General features: G+C 46.1%; 1 long non-coding RNA gene and 1 other non-coding gene across 2 annotated transcripts in view; both read left to right on the plus strand.

Moving 5' to 3' along the window:
* The window catches only part of LOC142784421 (uncharacterized), a 161,487-nt gene that overhangs the window by 135,733 nt on the left and 5,974 nt on the right, over positions 1-19,780 (plus strand). The window lies entirely within an intron of this gene.
* Positions 16,126-16,198, plus strand: TRNAT-CGU (transfer RNA threonine (anticodon CGU)). The gene has a single exon. It is a non-coding gene; the product is annotated as a tRNA-Thr (tRNA).

Here is a 19,780-nt window from a genome sequence, read left to right on the forward strand (position 1 = left end):
GGCCGAAATTTCCGGAGCCCTCCACTACGGCGTCTCTCATAATCATAAGGTGGTTTTGGGACGTTAAACCCCACATATCAATCAATAAATCAATCAATGGCTACAGAGGGCGCTGACTGACACTCCTACTTCTAAATTCTCATATAAACACAAAAAAGTAGGTGGAGAGAAGGCTGCTGTGATAGCTCAGTGGTTAGAGCATAGAACGCGTTATTTGAAGGTCGTAGGTTCGATTCCTGCTGACGGCTGGTTATTTTTTCACCCACTTTACATTCCATTTGTCCTAATAACTTCCCCTATACATTCCTTGGCATTATTGTCTGTTAGATCTCATATATATATATATATATATATATATATATATATATATATATATATATATATATATATTGTCGCGGTTCAACGCGAATAAAACACAGATACACCTTGGGACGACGTAATCAGCGTGTCCTCAACAGCTGAGCCACAAGATCGTCTTCTTCGGCCTCGAGAGAAGCTAGAGACCCACTACCTCGTGCCCACTAAATTCCCCATCATCGTTATCGTCCACATATAGAAACGCGTCAATATATATATATATATATATATATATATATATATATATATAAGGGAAAGAAGTGTATACCTAAGGGCTCGTTTTTCCGTGTTTTTAACACAATAATAATGAGATATAACAGACAGTAATGCCAAGGAATGTACAGGGGAAGTTATTAACATTAATGGAATGTAAATAAGAAGAAAGAAAAGTGGATGAAAAAATTACCAACTGTAAGCAGGAATCGAACCTACGACCTTCGAATAACGCGTTCGATGCTCTAACCACTGAGCTATTACAGCGGCCCTCCCTCCATCCACTTTTTTGGGTTTATCTGTGAATTTAGAAGTAGGAGCGACAGTCAGCGCCATCTATAAGCCAAACAACGAGTGTGAAAACACTCTTATGCGCATGTTTGGCGTCACGTAGCACGTGAACTTATTATGAGCGGGCAGCTGATTAATTGTCCCTCTTATACAACCTAAACACACCAAGTCTGCCAGTACGAGACCCTCGTTCAATGAAATAAGGGAAAGAAGTGTATACCTAAGGGCTCGTTTTTCCGTGTTTTTAACACAATAATAATGAGATATAACAGACAGTAATGCCAAGGAATGTACAGGGGAAGTTATTAACATTAATGGAATGTAAATAAGAAGAAAGAAAAGTGGATGAAAAAATTACCAACTGTAAGCAGGAATCGAACCTACGACATATATATATATATATATATATATATATATATATATATATATATATATATATATATATATATATATATATATATATATATATATTGTTACGTACAATCTAAATGGTGTACGAATAACTGTTTATTGGGGCGAACTTGTGCCCTAAAAGTAAAGGTGATCAGCAAAAAGGGATCAATCTCCGAGAAAACCCTCGAGCGGTGCACCACTTCTTTTTCGTCAAAATTCCGTGCTGAGGAGGTGCGCGCCGTCATGGCCTTTTCTTGTTTGATCATCAAGCCGCTGATCTCTTGGGGGGCGCATGAACTAGCGCGCGTAGTTTGAATACTGCGTTTGCCTTGAGTCATTATCCCTCCTCCTCCCGATGCGTAAAAGCAGTGTTGCTGAGATGGTCTGAATGCGTGGTTTCCTTTGGAGAAATAGGTATTCCTCATAATCGGGTGTGTATAGTTCGATGTTCATTGCCTGTCATAGTATGGCTTCATTCTGACTACATGCACGATTTCTGTGCTCCTTCGGCATCTTGATGAGCTGACTTGTCCTTCCGGTGACACCTCGTAGTTCAAGGAGCTGACGCGACCAAGGACTCGGTAAGGGCCGAAGTAGCGGCGCATGAGCTTTTCGGAAAGGCCAGGCGTCCGCACGGGAGTCCAAATCCAAACTAGGTCGCCTGGTGCGTAGTCGACTCCTCTCCGACGAAGGTTGTAACGATTTGCATCCACGCGTTGTTGTTTTATGTGATGTGGCGCCAACTGCCGTGCTTCTTCGGCTGGCTGAATGAATTCGCTGATGTCAGGCTTGTGCTCTGTATTGTCCCCTACACGCAGCATTGCATCTAATAGTGTGGTAACTACTCGACCATAGACTAGCTGGAATGGCGTCACTTTAGTAGTCTCCTGCACAGCAGTATTGTAAGCGAAAGTGGCGTACGGTAGTATCTTGTCCCACGTATGGTGCTCCAAGTCAACGTAAATGGACAACATATCGGTTAGAGTTTGTTGAGTCGCTCGGTTAGCCCATTCGTTTGGGGGTGGTAAGCCGTTGTTTTCCTATGACTTGTGTGGGTAAGTTTCATAATGGACTGCGTCAGATTGGCTGTGAATGCAGTTCCTCGATCCGTGATAACCACCTTTGGGGCACCATGCCGTAGTACAATGTTAGTGACGAAAAATTCAGCTACTTCTATTGCCGTGGCCCTGGTGAGAGAGGCTTTCTCGGCATACCGGGTTAAGTAGTCTGTCGCCACTGCTATCCATCAGTTGGCCATTGATGACGTAGGAAATGGACCAAGTAGATCCATTCCTACTTGTTCAAACGGAGACTCAGATGGTTCGATTGGTTGGAGAAATCCTGCAGGTTTCAATGGAGGCGTTTGGGTCTCTGGCAATCTCTACATGTCCTTACATAATGCTGTACAGCATCCAGTAACTTTGGCCAGTAGTAATTGGTGCGGATGCGAGCCAATGTTCTACTCACTCCGAGATGTCCTGCTGCTGGGTCATCGCGGCAGGCTTCCAGGATTTCGGGTCGCAAGGCCGAAGGAACGACGAGTAGAAGTTTCTCCTTGCTGTGCTCGAAGTTTCTCTTGTATAAAACGTTATTTCTCATGAGGTACGAGGACAATCCCCGGATGAAAACTCGAGGAACACGCACGGGTTGCCCTTCCAGATGCTTGATCAGTTTAAGCAACTCCGCGTCAGATCGCTGATATTCAGTCATGTCTGCGGTGCTGACGGCCCTGAGAAACGGAAAGTCGTCTCCATCTTCCACGGGTGCAGATTCCATTGGTGCGCGTGACAGGCAATCAGCATCACTGTGCTTGCGACCCGACTTGTATACGACTGTTACGTCGTATTCTTGCAACCCGAGGCTCCATCTAGCAAGTCGCCCAGAAGGGTCCTTTTAGCCTGCGAGCCAGCACAACGAGTGATGGTCGCTCACTGCTCGAAATGGTCTACCATATAAGTACGGTCGGAATTTCTGTATGGCCCATATTACCGCCAGACATTCTTTTTCCGTCGCCGAATAATTTATTTCAGCTCTCGATAGAGTGCGACTAGCGTATGCGACCACTCTTTCCTCTTCGTTTCGCAGCTGCACAAGGACGGCGCCTAGTCCCAAATTGCTTGCGTCCGTGTGAATCTCTGTTTCGGCTTCTTCGTGGAAAATGATTTTGCCTGTCGGGTCGGTATACCCATCTACATCTTCTATGTGCGCATTCATGTCTCCTAGTATAACTATCTCGCACTCTCTTCCTGACTCCTGAATGTCCTTTGATATACACTCTACCATTGCCTGGTTTTCCTCTCTGGCCTTTGCTCCCGTCCACAAGTACACGAAACCAAGGAGTGTCAATTGACCTGCCACTTTCCCTTTTAGTCATAAATGTTTGGTGTAACTATCAGTTAAAGCGAACGAAAAAAACAGACATGAAGAGAGGACAAGCGCTTTCTCGCAACTAAACTGTTTGTTAGAAAGGGCGGAATATATATACAGGCAACTGAAAAACACGACGCATGCGTGTGCAGGCAAAAAAAGTACATCAGTGGCACATCAAGAACACATGGTAAAAGAAGACAGATTATCTCGAAATATAATCAAGAAAAACAAACTCTTTATCGTGCAGCAAAACAGAAGGCTGGCTGACGCATTGTTCCCCTCTTTTTCTTATGTGAAACGCTTCTGTCAAATCACGAGTTAATTTATTATTTGACCGAAAAACCACTTCAGTATCCTGAAAAAGAGGGTAACAACCGCCCTCTCTGCAATGAGCCCCAAGATGCGATGCACCCACAGATTTCAAGGAAGAATTGTGCTCTCTGAGACGAACATTGACGCATCTTCCCGACTGACCGATATACACTTTACCACAGCTAAAAGGAGTCATGTATACAACGCCCATTGCGCATTCCACGAACTTTTTGCTGTGTTTCATGTGACATTGCGGAAACTCTTTGCGCATGCGTGAACAAATAGACTGCAGTTTGCCTTTGGCTGAGAAAAGCACATCGACTTTATATCTATTAGCTAATTGCTTAAGTTCATGTGAAGTCTTATGAAGGTAAGGAATCACTGATATCCTCCTACCTTTTCTGCTCTCTTCACGACGTTCCGAGTGGCTCCCTTCAAATTTAAGTTTCTTAATCATGTTGTTACAAACTGACGTGATGACATCATTAGGATACCCTGCTTCTACTAGTTTCTTTACTTGAGTATGAAAGCTCAGTTTCATTCTGTGTTGACAGGACTTTTTTAGAGCAAAACCCAAACTCGTAGTAACGATACCTCTCTTCACCAGCTTAGAGTGGCTCGACCTGTAATTGAGTATAGGCTTTACGGATCTGGGACAATAAAATCAGCAAACATGCTGGGGTTCAAAGACCAAGTTTAGATCTAGAAATTGCAGTTGATTTAGTCGCGGCAATTCAAAAGAAAAGTTTAGTTTCTTGCCTGTTTCCTTAAAAATCTTGACAATATTCACAACATCTCGCATAAAATCTGAGGACGTAGTGAACACAAGAAAATCGTCGACGTATCTGAATACGCGAACCGGGAGTCCTGAAAAATGATTTTGAAGTGCTACATCAATTTTTCTGAGAAAAAATTTCGCTTAAGATCGGAGCTACTGAAGAGCCTATGCAAATCCCTGATCTCTGGACAAAAAGATTGCCCCTCCAAACCACAAAAGTTGACTTCAGGTAGCAGCTAAGTAACTCTAGAAAACTGGATATAGAAGTTCCACACTTCAGGCTGAAAGACAATTCATCATTATCTTGCACGATGCAGCCTTGAACACTTGCCATCAGCTCATCTTGAGGTGTCGAATAGTACAAGTCCTCAATGTCTATGCTAAAAGCCCTACAATTGCTAAAACTATTGGTGCTCAGAAACTGTACCACCTCTTCTGAATTACGGACACGATAAGGATCCGGAATAGCAAGAGTTTCTTAACAGCTTTGCAGGTATCTAGAAACAACACTTTGCCACGTGTCTCTTTCGGACACAATCGCTCTAAAAGGCATTTCTGGTTTGTGTGTTTTGACCGAAAAAAATATATCAAGTTCAGATCGCTTAGCAGATTTCACCTCAGAAGCTAACCGCTCAAAATTCATGTCAGAGAGCAAAGAACAAGCATTTTTCTTTACTTTTGAACTCTTGCAATTTGCAGGCACAAAGTTCTTGTCGAGTGCTTTCACGGCCTTCTCTGAAAAGTTTCCCTCATCCATAACAACAAAGAAACCTTCCTTGTCAGCTACAACAAGTCATAGTTTGTTACCTGCCAAAAACTTACAAATTGGGCGAACTCTGTCCCTACACTGTGCGTTCGTCTCAGTCTTAACAATGGCATCCCCACACTCCGAAATGCATCTGGGTCACTCCTCTTCCACCACTTGCCTGGAAATGGACCGTGCTAACACCAACTTGTCCACCCGCTTGAGTGACGGCTCGAAACGAAACTTGGGACCAAGACCAAGAACATCAAGGTGCTTGTCAGGAATTGTTGTGGCGCTGAGGTTCAACACTTTTCCAGCTCGCGCAACCGACTTCTTGCTCTTTGGAAGTAGTGGAAGAACTTGTCGCCAGAGATACTCGGACGTGTCGTTGCTAGTGCGGCACCAGTCCCTGTAGAACGGCTGCCAGCTAGTACCATGAATTAAGCTTGCCGACACCTTCAACCAGTCCTTGTATCTCCTTACTTGCCAGAGCGATTCGGACCACCGAATTCGGCACATTCTTCTTGAATGCCTGACGGAGGGAAGAAACCATCCACACATGGCTTGAAGATCGGGAGGACAGGTTCCATAGCGAATGTGCCAAGATGCCACTCTTGCCTTGCAAATCCATACGGCAATCATTGAAGCCAGCGTGGCCGGGTCCGATACATTGAGGTGAGGAAAAGAATTAGTGCCCTGGGTACTAGAAATGAATTGCAACAGAATCGAAAGTTGGGCTAGTTGGATATGCATGGTATAACTATCAGTTAAAGCGCACGAAAAAAACAGACATGAAGAAAGGACAAGCGCTTTCTCGCAACTAAACTGTTTATGAGAAAGGGCGGAATATATATACAGGCAACTGAAAAACACGACGCATGCGTGTGCAGGCAAAAAAAAGTACATCAGTGGCACATCAAGAACACATGGTAAAAGAAGACAGATTATCTCGGAACATAATCAAGAAAAACAAACTCTTTATCGTGCAGCAAAACAGAAGGCTGGCTGAAGCATTGTTCCCCTCTTTTTCTTATGTGAAACGCTTCTGTCAACTCACGAGTTAATTTATTATTTGACCGAAAAACCACTTCAGTATCCTGAAAAAGAGGGTAACAACCGAACTCTCTGCAATGAGCCACAAAATGCGATGCACCCACAGATTTCAAGGAAGAATCGTGCTCTCTGAGACGAACATTGACGCATCTTCCCGACTGACCGATATACACTTTACCACAGCTAAAAGGAGTCATGTAAACAACGCCCATTGCGCATTCCACGAACTTTTTGCTGTGTTTCATGTGACATTGCGGAAACTCTTTGCGCATGCGTGAACAAATAGACTGCAGTTTGCCTTTGGCTGAAAAAAGCACATCGACTTTATATCTATTAGTTAATTGCTTAAGTTCATGTGAAGTTTTATGAAGGTAAGGAATCACTGATATCCTCCTACCTTTTCTGCTCTCTTCACGACGCTCCGAGTGATTCCCTTCAAATTTAAGTTTCTTAATCATGTTGTTACAAACAGACGTGATGACATCATTGGGATACCCTGCTTCTACTAGTTTCTTTACTTGACTATGAAAGCTCATTTTCATTCTGTGTTGACAGGACTTTTTTAGAGCAAAACCCAAACTCGTAGTAACGATACCTCTCTTCACCAGCTTAGAGTGGCTCGACCTGTAATTGAGTATACGCTTTACGTATCTAGGACAATAAAACCAGCAAACATGCTGGGGTTCAAAGACCAAGTTGAGATCTAGAAATTCCAGTTGATTTAGTTGCGGCAATTTAAAAGAAAAGTTTAGTTTCTTGCCTGTTACCTTAAAAATCTTGACAATATTCACAACATCTCGCATAAAATCTGAGGACGTACTGAACACATGAAAATCGACGACGTATCTGAATACGCGAACCGGGAGTCCTGAAAAATTATTTTGAAGTGCTACATCAATTTTTCCGAGAAATATTTCGCTTAAGATCGGAGCTACTGAAGAGCCTATGCAAATCCCTGATCTCTGGACAAAAAGATTGCCCCTCCAAGCCACAAAAGTTGACTTCAGGTAGCAGCTAAGAAACTCTAGAAAGGTAACTCTAGAAAGTAACTCTAGAAAGTAACTCTAGAGGGTTGTTACCCTCTTTTTCAGGATACTGAAGTGGTTTTTCGGTCAAATAATAAATTAACTCGTGAGTTGACAGAAGCGTTTCACATAAGAAAAAGAGGGGAACAATGCGTCAGCCAGCCTTCTGTTTTGCTGCACGATAAAGAGTTTGTTTTTCTTGATTATGTTCCGAGATAATCTGTCTTCTTTTACCATGTGTTCTTGATGTACCACTAATGTACTTTTTTTGCCTGCACACGCATGCGTCGTGTTTTTCAGTTGCCTATATATATATATATATATTCCGCCGTTTCTAATAAACAGTTTAGTTGCGAGAAAGCGCTTGTCCTCTCTTCATGTCTGTTTTTTTCGTGCGCTTTAACTGATAGTTATACCATGCATATCCAACTAGCCCAACTTTCGATTCTGTTCATAAATGTTCCTTGCACTCCTGCTTTCCCAGCCTGTACTTTTATGAATGAATGCCCCAATACCACCCCCCTTTCTGCTGCCTTCTGTTCTATTACAATATTCCCACGCGTAGTCCGGATTGTTCGGAGGTTGTTCCATGTCCATACCAACTAGCCCAAGCTGCCACACTTCTATGTCCCTGAGATGTGTTTCTACAAAACCGTAAACCATCGGCCTCTCTTCCCTTAGCTGTTCTTCTATCTCTTCCCACTTAAGCCTGTTCCTAGCACCCTGCATGTTAATATACCCTACGTCTGAATTAGCTCGGCGCTCGTGGCTACGTCTATTTATGCCCCGGACTCTACCTATCTTAGATATTGGTGCCACTTTGGAATCGTATATGTCCATACCACCTGTCGAAGAGTCTCTCTGGTTGTTTTTCTCGTTACTAGCTATTCTGCACCCCCCAAAAAAGCTACTGCACGTCCTGCAAGTCGCCAACCTACCTCATGACCTAGCCGCCCATCAAAATGAATTCTGTCTCGTTGAAAACCACACCACATACGCACCTCTCTGTTTATTTCCACCACCTCAAAGCCCTTCTCTCGACTCATCCGCCATATCTCTTGGTTTGCGTTGACAACCGCTTTTTGCAGGTTGCTATCACGCACCGGTACTTCCGGTATCGTGCATATCACTACCTGTACTTTAGGAGAAGTGGCGCGCATGTCATCGAAGCCTTTCGCCAGTGTGGTTGCTAGTTCTGCTGTATCTTTTTAAGACATCGTATAAACCGCCTGAAATTATCACGAGGTTTCGTCTATCAGCTGTAGTTTTGAGTTTTGCGCTCGCTTGCCTCATGACTGCTTGCAGCTTGCGTCCTGGGAACGCCCCTACTGCAACCCTCTTGTCACCTCTTACCCTCTCTTTGATGGCTTCTGTGCATCGATTTAAATTCGAGTCCCCGGCGATTATCACATGCTGTGACTTTTCAGCTGGAGCGTCCGGCACCTGGGGGCTACTTGCACCTTTGACGCCGGCTGCTTTGTCCCCACCCAGCCCCACCACTACCTCGCTGAAGCTCGGCCTTGTGAAAATTGAACCGGCTAAACCTGTTTTTTTTTTCAAACTTGCTTGCTCTTCCTTCTCCACCGTTCTGGTTGCCGGTTCCCTACTGTTTTTTCCGTAGGCCGCTTCTTTGTTCAGCTTCGCTAGTGCTCCCTCGGCGGACTTCAGTCTTTCTCCCATTGCCCTCGTTTTCTCTTGCTCTGTCGCCAACGCAGTCTCGACCTCGGTGATTCTCATCAGCAGTTCACTCTGGGCAACCATCCTTTTCTCCATTTTTTCCTCGACCTCACATTGCCTACACTTCGCGTCAGCCTCTTCTCCATCCACTTCTATGCTTGGGTCCACTTTCAAACCCACTCCACATCCCGAACACTTTACAGTCTTTTTAACCATGTCTTTCTGACACCAATTGTCCCTATACTCGATAATTACTAAACTCGAGCCCTGCACTACGAAAAAAAGAACTTCTAAGCTCTACTACAATAATTTGCGTGTTCAATGTACGCGCACCTCCCCTACGGGGTGGCAAAAGAAAAAAAACAACAAAACATTCAAACACACACACCCGCACTAACTAATAAATACCTGGTGACTGGCCCCCAAAAAAGCCGTACCATAAAATAAGTGCTACGAAGATTTCAACCGCTGCCTTATAATTATAAAGACAAGCTCAAAACATGCAAAAACACTTATCTGCGCAGTTGATCCGGAGCGTTCAAAAAACACGTCCATCCACCGTGACAGCCAGATCCGATGGATGGATGGATGGATGGATGGATGGATGGATGGATGGATGGATGGATGGATGGATGGATGGATGGATGGATGGATGGATGGATGGATGGATGGATGGATGGATGGATGGATGGATGGACGGACGGACGGACGGACGGACGGACGGACGGACGGACGGATGGATGGATGGATGGATGGATGGATGGATGGATGGATGGATGGATGGATGGATGGATGGATGGATGGACGGATATGGCTGTACCCTTTAGATCGGGCGGTGGCTAGCGCCACCAAGCCGTAATACTTAATGAACCCAAAACTATATTTATTTTTCTTCCTTAAAAAGTGAGTTTGAGGATTCGTAATTTGCAGTGAAGAGTTTAATTTTCACTCGTGCCTTGACTTTAGCCACCAATCAGATAACCTCCTTCTAGTTAAGTCTACTTGCTTAAAGTCTATTTTGCCCTCCCGGTCCCTTAACCCCAGTGCTTTGAAAAACTCTGCGCCATCATCCTGAACTATAGGGTAAAGCCCTTTACAGAACATTATGAAGTGTTCGGCAGTTTCTTCTTCCTTTCCACACGCACTGCATACTGTGTCTACCCCTTTGTATTTGGCCTGATATGTATTGGTTCGCAGTACTCCCGTCCTTGCCTCAAACAGTAGAGAACTACCCCGAGCATTATCATAGATCCTTTCCTTGGCAATTTCCTCCTTAAAAGTTTGATAGATCTCTAGTGCAGACTTCTTAATCATGCCCATTTTCCACATGCCAGTCTCCGTTTCCTTCACTTTCTTCTTAACCGATAGTTCTTTTTGGTTTGGCCACCTGCTGTTTTCTAAGTATTTATCAGTCAACTTCCTGGTTCGCTTCCTCCATTTTGTATCGACATTCTTCATGTACAAGTAGCTGAAAACCTTCCTAGCCCAACGCTCCTCCTTCATTTCTCTCAATCGCTTCTCAAATTTTATCTTGCTGCTAGCTTCCCTGCCCTCAAATGATGTCCATCTCATATCACTTTGTACTCCCTGATTTGGTGTATTCACATGAGCTCCTAAGGCAAGCCTACCTATTCCACGTTTCTTAATTTCTAATCTTGCTTGAACTTCTGACCTCATGCGCAAGACCGCATTGCCGAACGTCAGCCCAGGAACCATGACCCCTTTCCATATTCCTCTCACAACATCATACCTATTGTAATTCCACAGTGCCCTATTTTTCATCACTGCTGCATTCCTGTTACTTTTAGTCGTCACGTATATTTCGTGTTCCCTCAGGTACTCGGTCCCATTGCTTATCCATACGCCCAGATATTTGTATTTATCTGTTATCTCTAGCGTGACCTTCTGTATCATAAGCTCACTACGTTCGTTGTCATTGGAAATCATGACTGCTGATTTTTCCTTACTGAATCTAAAATCTAACCTATCTCCCTCATTACCGCAGATGTCCATCGATCTCTGCAAATCTTCCTTGTTGTTGGCCATTAGCACTATATCATCTGCGTTCATTAATGGTGTTAGTGCCTGATCAATAAGTTTTCCTTGTTTGACTAAAGAGAGGTTGAAGCCCAGCCCACTTCCTTCTAATTTTGCCTCTAATCCTTGTAGGTACATCATGAATAATAAGGGTGACAGGGGGCACCCCTGCCTAAGCCCCCGTTTTACCTCTGACGGCTAGGATACCTGTTTTTCCCACTTTATAACTACCTTGTTACCTTTATAGATACCCTTTAAAAAATTAGTGACTACAAGTTCCACGCCTAGTGTGTCCAGTATTCCCCACAATTCCTCTTGAACCACGCTATCGTACGCTCCCTTGATATTCAATAATGCTAGCCACAGGGGCCTGTGTTCCTTTTCTGCTATTTTGATGCACTGCGTGAGTGAGAACAGATTGTCTTCCAACCTCCTGTGTTTCCGAAATTCATTCTGCAGTTCCCCCAGCACCTTCTCATCCTCTATCCACGCCTGCAGTCTTTCCCTTATAATCTGCATCGCCAGCCTGTAGACCACTGATGTCACTGTTATAGGACGGTAGTTGTTTATGTCAGCTTTGTCGCCCTTTCCTTTATAGATCATGCTCATCCTGCTAAGTTTCCATCCATCGGGAACTTCACTATCGATTATTATTTTGCTCGCTGCCTCTCTCAAAGCCTGCTTAGACTTCGGACCTAATGTCTTTATCAGCCTAATTGGAATGCCATCTGGGCCTGTTGATGTACTACTAGGAACCCTTTTCTCAGCCCTTTCCCACTCTCGTTGTGAAAATGGAGCCATTGCACCACTTGATTCGTCCTTGTCTATTGTGGTGCATAAAGTACTTCTTTGTTGAAATTTTTCTCTCACCCTTGTTCTTATATATTCAATAGCTTCGTCCCCTTCTAGCCTGGCACCTTGGGCTGTAGTTATAAAACTCTGCTCTAGGCTCATCTCATTTCTTAGGGAGTTCAGATTATGCCAAAATTTCGCAGCGGCTTTTCTATCTTTTTTATGTACTTCTGCCAGCCACTGAGCTCCCTTTCTTCTAATCATTTCATTGATCAGAAGAGATGCAGCCCTTCTACAGCATAGAAAGGCTTCCCATTTTCTTTCACCCCGCTGCTTAGCATGTCTGTGTTCCCTAGAGGCTTCCTGACGTTTTGCTATGGCTCTCTTAACTTCCTCATCCCACCAACTTTTGGGTTTGTGTCTTCTTTTCCGGGGTGACTTGTTACGCATCTTAGCAAGCTCTAGCTCAAAGAGTCTAATTAGATTAGTGTATGTCCACACTGTCTTATTATCCTCCGTGATTACTTTCTCAATTTGTTCAGTGGCTATTTCAGTTTGCCTTTCTGAATAAAAATTTTCCTGTAGTTGCTCATCTTGTCTCCCTCCCACTTTCACTGCTCTTCCAAAATTTAGGTTGATACGTTTTTGATCACCACCCAGACTTCTGGAGTCACCTTCATCTATGTGCATTCCCCTGAGCTTATCATACATCCTATGTGACATCAGTGCATAATCTATCGTCGACTGCAGCCTTCCTACCTCCCATGTTATTTGCCCTTCACACTTCTCGGTACTGTTGCAAATGATCAAATCAAGCCATTCACACATATCCGTGATCATTTTGGCTGTCGGGTCGGTATACCCATCTATATCTTCTATGTGCGCATTCATGTCTCCTAGTATAATTATCTCGCACTCTCTTCCTAGCTCCTGAATGTCCTTTGATATACACTCTACCATTGCCTGGTTTTCCTCTCTGGCCTTTGCTCCCGTCCACAAGTACACGAAACCAAGGAGTGTCATTTGACTTGCCACTTTCCCTTTTAGCCATAAATGTTCCTTGCACTCCTGCTTGACCCTTTGCCAGTCTGTACTTTTATGAATGAATACCCCAATACCACCCCCCTTTCTGCTGCCTTCTGTTCTATTACAATATTCCCACGCGTAGTCCAGATTGTGCGGAGGTTGTTCCATGTCCCTGAGATGTGTTTCTACAAAACCATATACCATCGGCCTCTCTTCCCTTAGCTGTTCTTCTATCTCTTCCCACTTCAGCCTGTTCCTACCACCCTGCATGTTAATATACCCTATGTCTGAATGGGCTCGGCGCTCGTGGCTACGTCTATTTATGCCCCGGACTCTACCTATCTTAGACATTGGTGTCACTTTGGAATCGTATCTGTCCATAACACCTGTCGAAGAGTCTCCCTGGTTGTTTTCCTCATTACTAGCTATCCTGCACCCCGAAAGGCTCGCTTGCCCCCCAAAAAAGCTACTGCGCGTCCTGCAAGTCGCCAGCCCACCTCATGACCTAGCCACCCATCGAAGTGAATTCTGTCTCGTTGAAAACCACCCCACCTATGCACCTCTCTGTTTATTTCCACCACCTCAAAACCTTTCTCTCGACTCATCCGCCATATCTCTTGGTTTGCGTTGACAACCGCTCTCTGCAGGTTGCTATCACGCACCGGTACCTCCGGTATCGTGCATATCACTACCTGTACCTTAGGAGAAGTGGCGCGCATGTCATCGACGCCTTTCGCCAGTGTGTCTGCTAGTCCTGCTGTATCTTCATTCAAGACATCATTCAAACCGCAATAATACGGAAAGACGGGCTAGTTGGTACTGCTGCATAATTGAAGTTTTTGCGCACACACACAAGGACACAGAAGAAGGGAACACAAGGACCAGCGCAGACCTGCGCTGGTCCTTGTGTTCCCTTCTTCTGTGTCCTTGTGTGTGTGCGCAAAAACTTCAATTATCATTCAAACCACCTGAAATAATCACGAGCTTTCGTCTATCAGCTGTAGTTCTGAGTTTTGCGCTCGCTTGCCTCATGAATGCTTCCAGCTTGCGTCCTGGGAAGGCCCCTACTGCAACCCTCTTGTCACCTCTTACCCTCTCTTTGATGGCTTCTGTGCATCGATATAATTCGAGTTCCGGCGATTATCACATGCTGTGACTTTTCAGCTGGAGCGTCCTGCACCTGGTGGCTTCTTGCACCTGTGACGCCGGCTGCTTTCTCCCCTCTCAGCCTCGCTGAAGCTGGGCCTTGCGACAGTTGAACTGGCTAAACCTGTTTTTTCCAAACTTGCTTGCTCTTCCTTCTCCACTGTTCTCGTTGCTAGTTCTCTACTGTTCTCTCCGTAGGCCGCTTCTTTGTTCAGCTTCGCTAGTGCTTCCTCGGTGGACTTCAGTCTTTCTCCCATTGCCCTCGTTTTCTCTTGCTCTGTCGCCCACGCAGTCTCGAGCTCATCGATTCTCACCAGCAGTTCACTTTGGGCAACCATCATTTTCTCCATTTTTTCCTCGACCTCACATTGCCTACACTTCGCGTCAGCCTCTTCTCCATCCGCTTCTCCGCTTAGGTCCACTTTCAAACCCACTCCACATCCTGAACACTTTACAGTCTTTTTAGCCATGTCTTTCTGACACCAATTGTCCCTATACTCGATAATTACTAAACTCGAGCCCTGCACTATGAAAAAAAAAGAAAGTCTGAACTCTACCACAAAAATTTGCGTGTTCAATGTATGCGCACCTCATTCACGGGGTGGCAAAAGAAAAAAAACAACAAAACATTCAAACACACTCACCCGCACTAACTAATAAATACCCGGTGACTGGCCCCCAAAAAAGCCGTACCATAAAATAAGTGCTACGAAGATTTCAACCGCTGCCTTATAATTATAAAGACAAGCTCAAAACATGCAAAAACACTTATCTGCGCAGTTGATCCGGAGCGCTCAAAAAACATGTCCATCCACCGTGACAGCCCGACACAGAATCCCATGCCCCCATGATGGCCCCCATGCACGCGCGCCATCCATCGGAAATTGCTCGAGGCGCACGTGAAACCGGTATGATTGGGCGGATGCAGTTGAGCCACCTCTCATATTCCTCCACCGTGTATTGGAACGATCTTCCGGATCATGTTGTATTCATATCTAGCCGTGAAACTTTTCGTGATAACCTGATTTCGTGTCACTCTAATATTGTATAACGCTGTTGCACCTCTATTTTTGTAATCGTTATATATATATATATATATATATATATATATATATATATACATTCGTCTGCTTTTCTCCTTTGTTGTTATTTTGTTTGTATACTGATGCCCCCTTAACTCAATGCCCTTCAGTGGGCCTGTAATGTATTTTGAATAAATAAATAAATAAAAATGCGGCATGAAGAAGTACTTGCCGTCTGCTTCGCATGAAACGCACTCCCACAAGGCATGGTATCTGCCAATTTGTAAACGAGAAGCATTGCTTTGCGTACTGCAAAAACTTTCAACGTCTATCTATTTATCTATCTATCTATCTATCTATCTATCTATATATATATATATATAAGGGAGAGAAGTGTATACCTAAGGGCTCGTTTTTCCGTGTTTTAACACAATAGCTCAGTGGTTAGAGCATCGAACGCGTAATTCGAAGGTCGTAGGTTCGATTCCTGCTCACAGTTGGTAATTTTTTCATCCACTTTTCTTTCTTCTTTCTTCCTATTTACATTCCATTGGTTCTAATAACTTCCCCTGTACATTCCTTGGCATTACTGTCTGTTATATCTCATTAATATTGTGTTAAAACACGGAAAAACGAGCCCTTAGGTATACACTTCTCTCCCTTATTTCATTGAACGAGGGTCTCGTACTGGCAGACTTGGTGTGTTTAGGTTGTATAAGAGGGACAATTAATCAGCTACCCGCTCATAATAAGTTCACGTGCTACGTGACGCCAAACATGCGCATAAGAGTGTTTTCACACTCGTTGTTTGGCTTATAGATGGCGCTGACTGTCGCTCCTACTTCTAAATTCACAGATAAACCCAAAAAAGTGGATGGAGGGAGGGCCGCTGTGATAGCTCAGTGGTTAGAGCATCGAACGCGTAATTCGAAGGTCGTAGGTTCGATTCCTGCTCACAGTTGGTAATTTTTTCATCCACTTTTCTTTCTTCTTTCTTCTTATCTACATTCCATTGGTTCTAATAACTTCCCCTGTACATTCCTTGGCATTACTGTCTGTTATATCTCATATATATATATATATATATATATATATATATATATAAGGCTTATATGCAGAAGAATAACTTCGGTTGCCGCAAGGTTATAAATATGAAAGTAGATGCGCTTTCACATAACAACTGTTTATTGTGCCGACGTTTCGACAGGAACCCTGTCTTTTTCAATTATGCCTTGAAAAAGACAGGGTTCCTGTCGAAACGTCGGCACAATAAACAGTTGTTATGTGAAAGCGCATCTACTTTCATATTTATATATATTGTGGTAAAGCCTTTGAACAGTGGGTCGTCCTCCTCAGCGCCTTCTAGTGGGTCGCCCTTTTCATAAGAAGAAGAGCAGCTCGCGCAGAGAGTCGATCCCCGCATTGACTGTCGCTGTCGTTAATCATCGCTGAGTGTCCGCCAATAAACCGCTTAACAATTTGGTGGAGAGTGCTGAGAGTGCTCTGCCCTTCAAACACCTTCGGTCCGCATTCGATGCCCTTGGAGCTTCGATCCCGTACCGTGCCTCCAACCATGCACCAAGACGCCGCCCAGCAAACGCTTCCTCCTACGCCGACGCCATGTCCCGGTGTCCCCCGCATCCGCGACCCTCCTGTCTTCACCGGAGCGGATGGCACCGACGTCGAGGACTGGCTGGCTATGTACGAACGCGTGAGCGTCGCCAACCATTGGGACGAGGCAGGTAAACTCGGCAACCTGTTTTTCTATCTCGCGGGTGTGGCCGGCATGTGGTACAACAACCACGCATCTGATTTCCCGACATGGTCCGCTTTTAAAACCGCTGTCGTCGACGTGTTCGGCCGCCCGGCCGTTCGTAAGCTGCAAGCTGAACAGCGTTTACGTGAACGAGCCCAGCAGACCGGCGAGTCGCCCCGCCGCGGTGGTCTAGTGGCTAAGGTACTCGGCTGCTGACCCGCAGGTCGCGGGTTCGATTCCCGGCTGCGGCGGCTGCATTTCCGATGGAGGCGGAAATGTTGTAGGCCCGTGTACTCAGATTTGGGTGCACGTTAAAGAACCCCAGGTGGTCAAAATTTCCGGAGCCCTCCACTACGGCGTCTCTCATAATCAAATGGTGGTTTTGGGACGTTAAACCCCACAAATCAATCAAGACCGGCGAGTCCTTCACAAGTTATATCGAGGACATCCTTGACTTGTGCAAGAAAGTCGACCTGAACATGTCAGAGGCTGACAAAATCACGCATGTTCTAAAAGGCATCGCCGACGATGCCTTCACCATGCTCCTGGCAAAGAACCCCCGCACTGTGGCAGAAGTCATCATGTTATGCCAAAGTTACGACGAGCTGCGGCGGCAGCGCTTGATGACCCGTCGCCCGCCACCACGCGATGCTGATCTCTCGGCCTTGTCAGCAGTTCCTGACCACGCCACCTTGCTCGCCGAAATCAAGTCGTTCGTGCATGAGGAAGTTGCCCGCCAGGTCTCTCTACTGGCTTTTGCTTCCCCACAACATGCTCAACAGCCATCAAGTACACTTCTACCTCCGCTCCGCCGAGCCATTCAGCAGGAAATCGCGGAGGTCGTCCCTGAATACCACCAGCCGCCTCCTGCATCTGTGCCACTCAGCTACGCCCAAGTTGTTGCAAGGCCGCCCCCACCGATTTCTGCAACTGTTCCACTAAATTACACCGAAACCGTCGCGAGGCCCCAGGCCTTTGGAGAAACGGTCTCACCTACATACGCCGGCGTCACCCACGTGCCCCGAGTGCCGCCTACCATGCACTCATATCAGCAGCCGGCTCGCCAGCGTTCTGCGACATGGATGCGACCCGCAAACCAATGGCGCACTGCTGACAATCGCCCCATCTGCTTTGCTTGTGGTTGCGTCGGTCATGTAGCACGCTATTGCAATCGTGTGCAGCAACCGCAAGTCGCCTTCAACTTTCCCAGCCAGTCAAGCCGCTCTTATGACCAACCGCCGCCAATGTCACCGTCGTCCCGCCCCGTTCCGTCTACTCGCCGTTCACCATCTCCACGACGTCGCTCACTGTCGCCAATGCGGCCACGTCCACTCGAGGGCGACCAGGAAAACTAGTCGTCGCAGTCCACGAGGCAAGGGCTGCGACGCTGTCGAACTGCGGAAGCCCTCAGGAAAGCCCGTCGAACGTGATAGACGTGCTTGTGGATGGCGTTCGTGCATATGCCCTTGTAGATACTGGAGCCGCCGTATCCGTGATGGACGAAAAACTTAGCCGATTACTGCGCAAAGTGACCACGCCGCTTTGTGGGCTCTCCCTCCGTACAGCCAGCGCACAAAGTATTCACCCAACGGCGATGTGCACAGCCCGCCCTATGATTCAGGACGTGATGTATGCGGTCGAATTCATCATAATTTCTTCATGCTCTCACGACGTCATCCTAGGATGGGATTTTCTCTCCCGCCACGACGCCGTCATTCATTGCGCACCAGCAGAAATAGAACTCACGCCATTCTCTTCTTTGACGCCGGCCGACAGTCCATCCGCTGCAAGCAAGTTACTCGTCAGAGACGACACTCAAGTGCCTGCAAACTCGTCCGTTGCGGTGTCGCTCTACTGCGCAAGCCTTTCTGACACCGCTGCACTCCTCTCGCCATCTCATCGTGTCTTCATAAAAAAAAGCTTGCTGGTTCCTTTCGCGACCGTGCAACTCACTCACGGCAGCACCACTATTTTTGCTGTGAACTCATCTCCGTACAGCGTTACGTTGGTGCGAGGGGAATGTCTCGGCAGCGTGGAACCCATCGAAGACGCGCAAGTTATGGATCAACCCGATGACATGCACTGCTCAAGTTCCTGTACGCTTGGTGCTGTTTCGACATCTGCTTCATCATCCGATGATATATTCGGTCCCTGCATACCCGACGACCTTACGCAGGGCCAGCGTTCCCAGCTTTTGGGCCTGTTGGAAGAATTCCGCTCTTCTTTCGATGTCGCTCAACCTTCTCTCGGCCGCACATCCACCGTTACGCATCGCATCGACACAGGCGCACAGCCACCGCTGCGGCAACGTCCATATCGCGTATCTCCCACAGAACGCCGTGTAATCAACGAGCAAGTCGACGACATGCTTCGCCGCGATGTTATTCGCCCCTCTAGCAGCCCCTGGGCATCTCCTGTCGTTCTCATCACGAAGAAGGACGGTTCTGTGCGGTTCTGTGTGGACTACCGACGCCTCAACAAGATCACTCGTAAGGACGTGTATCCACTACCGCGGGTAGATGACGCGATTGACAGCCTGCAAGGAGCAGAATTCTTTTCATCCCTCGATTTGCGCTCAGGGTACTGGCAAGTACCTATGGCTGAGGACGCTCGACCGAAGACCGCTTTTGTCACTCCCGACGGCTTGTACGAGTTCAACGTTATGCCGTTTGGGCTGTGCAATGCGCCCGCCACCTTTGAGCGCATGATGGATACAGTTCTGCGTGACCTAAAATGGCACACGTGCCTGTGCTACCTCGATGACGTCGTCGTTTTCGCTCCTGACTT

This window comes from Rhipicephalus microplus, unplaced genomic scaffold (genome assembly GCF_043290135.1).
Source record: "Rhipicephalus microplus isolate Deutch F79 unplaced genomic scaffold, USDA_Rmic scaffold_14, whole genome shotgun sequence".
NCBI classification, from domain to species: Eukaryota; Metazoa; Arthropoda; class Arachnida; order Ixodida; family Ixodidae; genus Rhipicephalus; species Rhipicephalus microplus.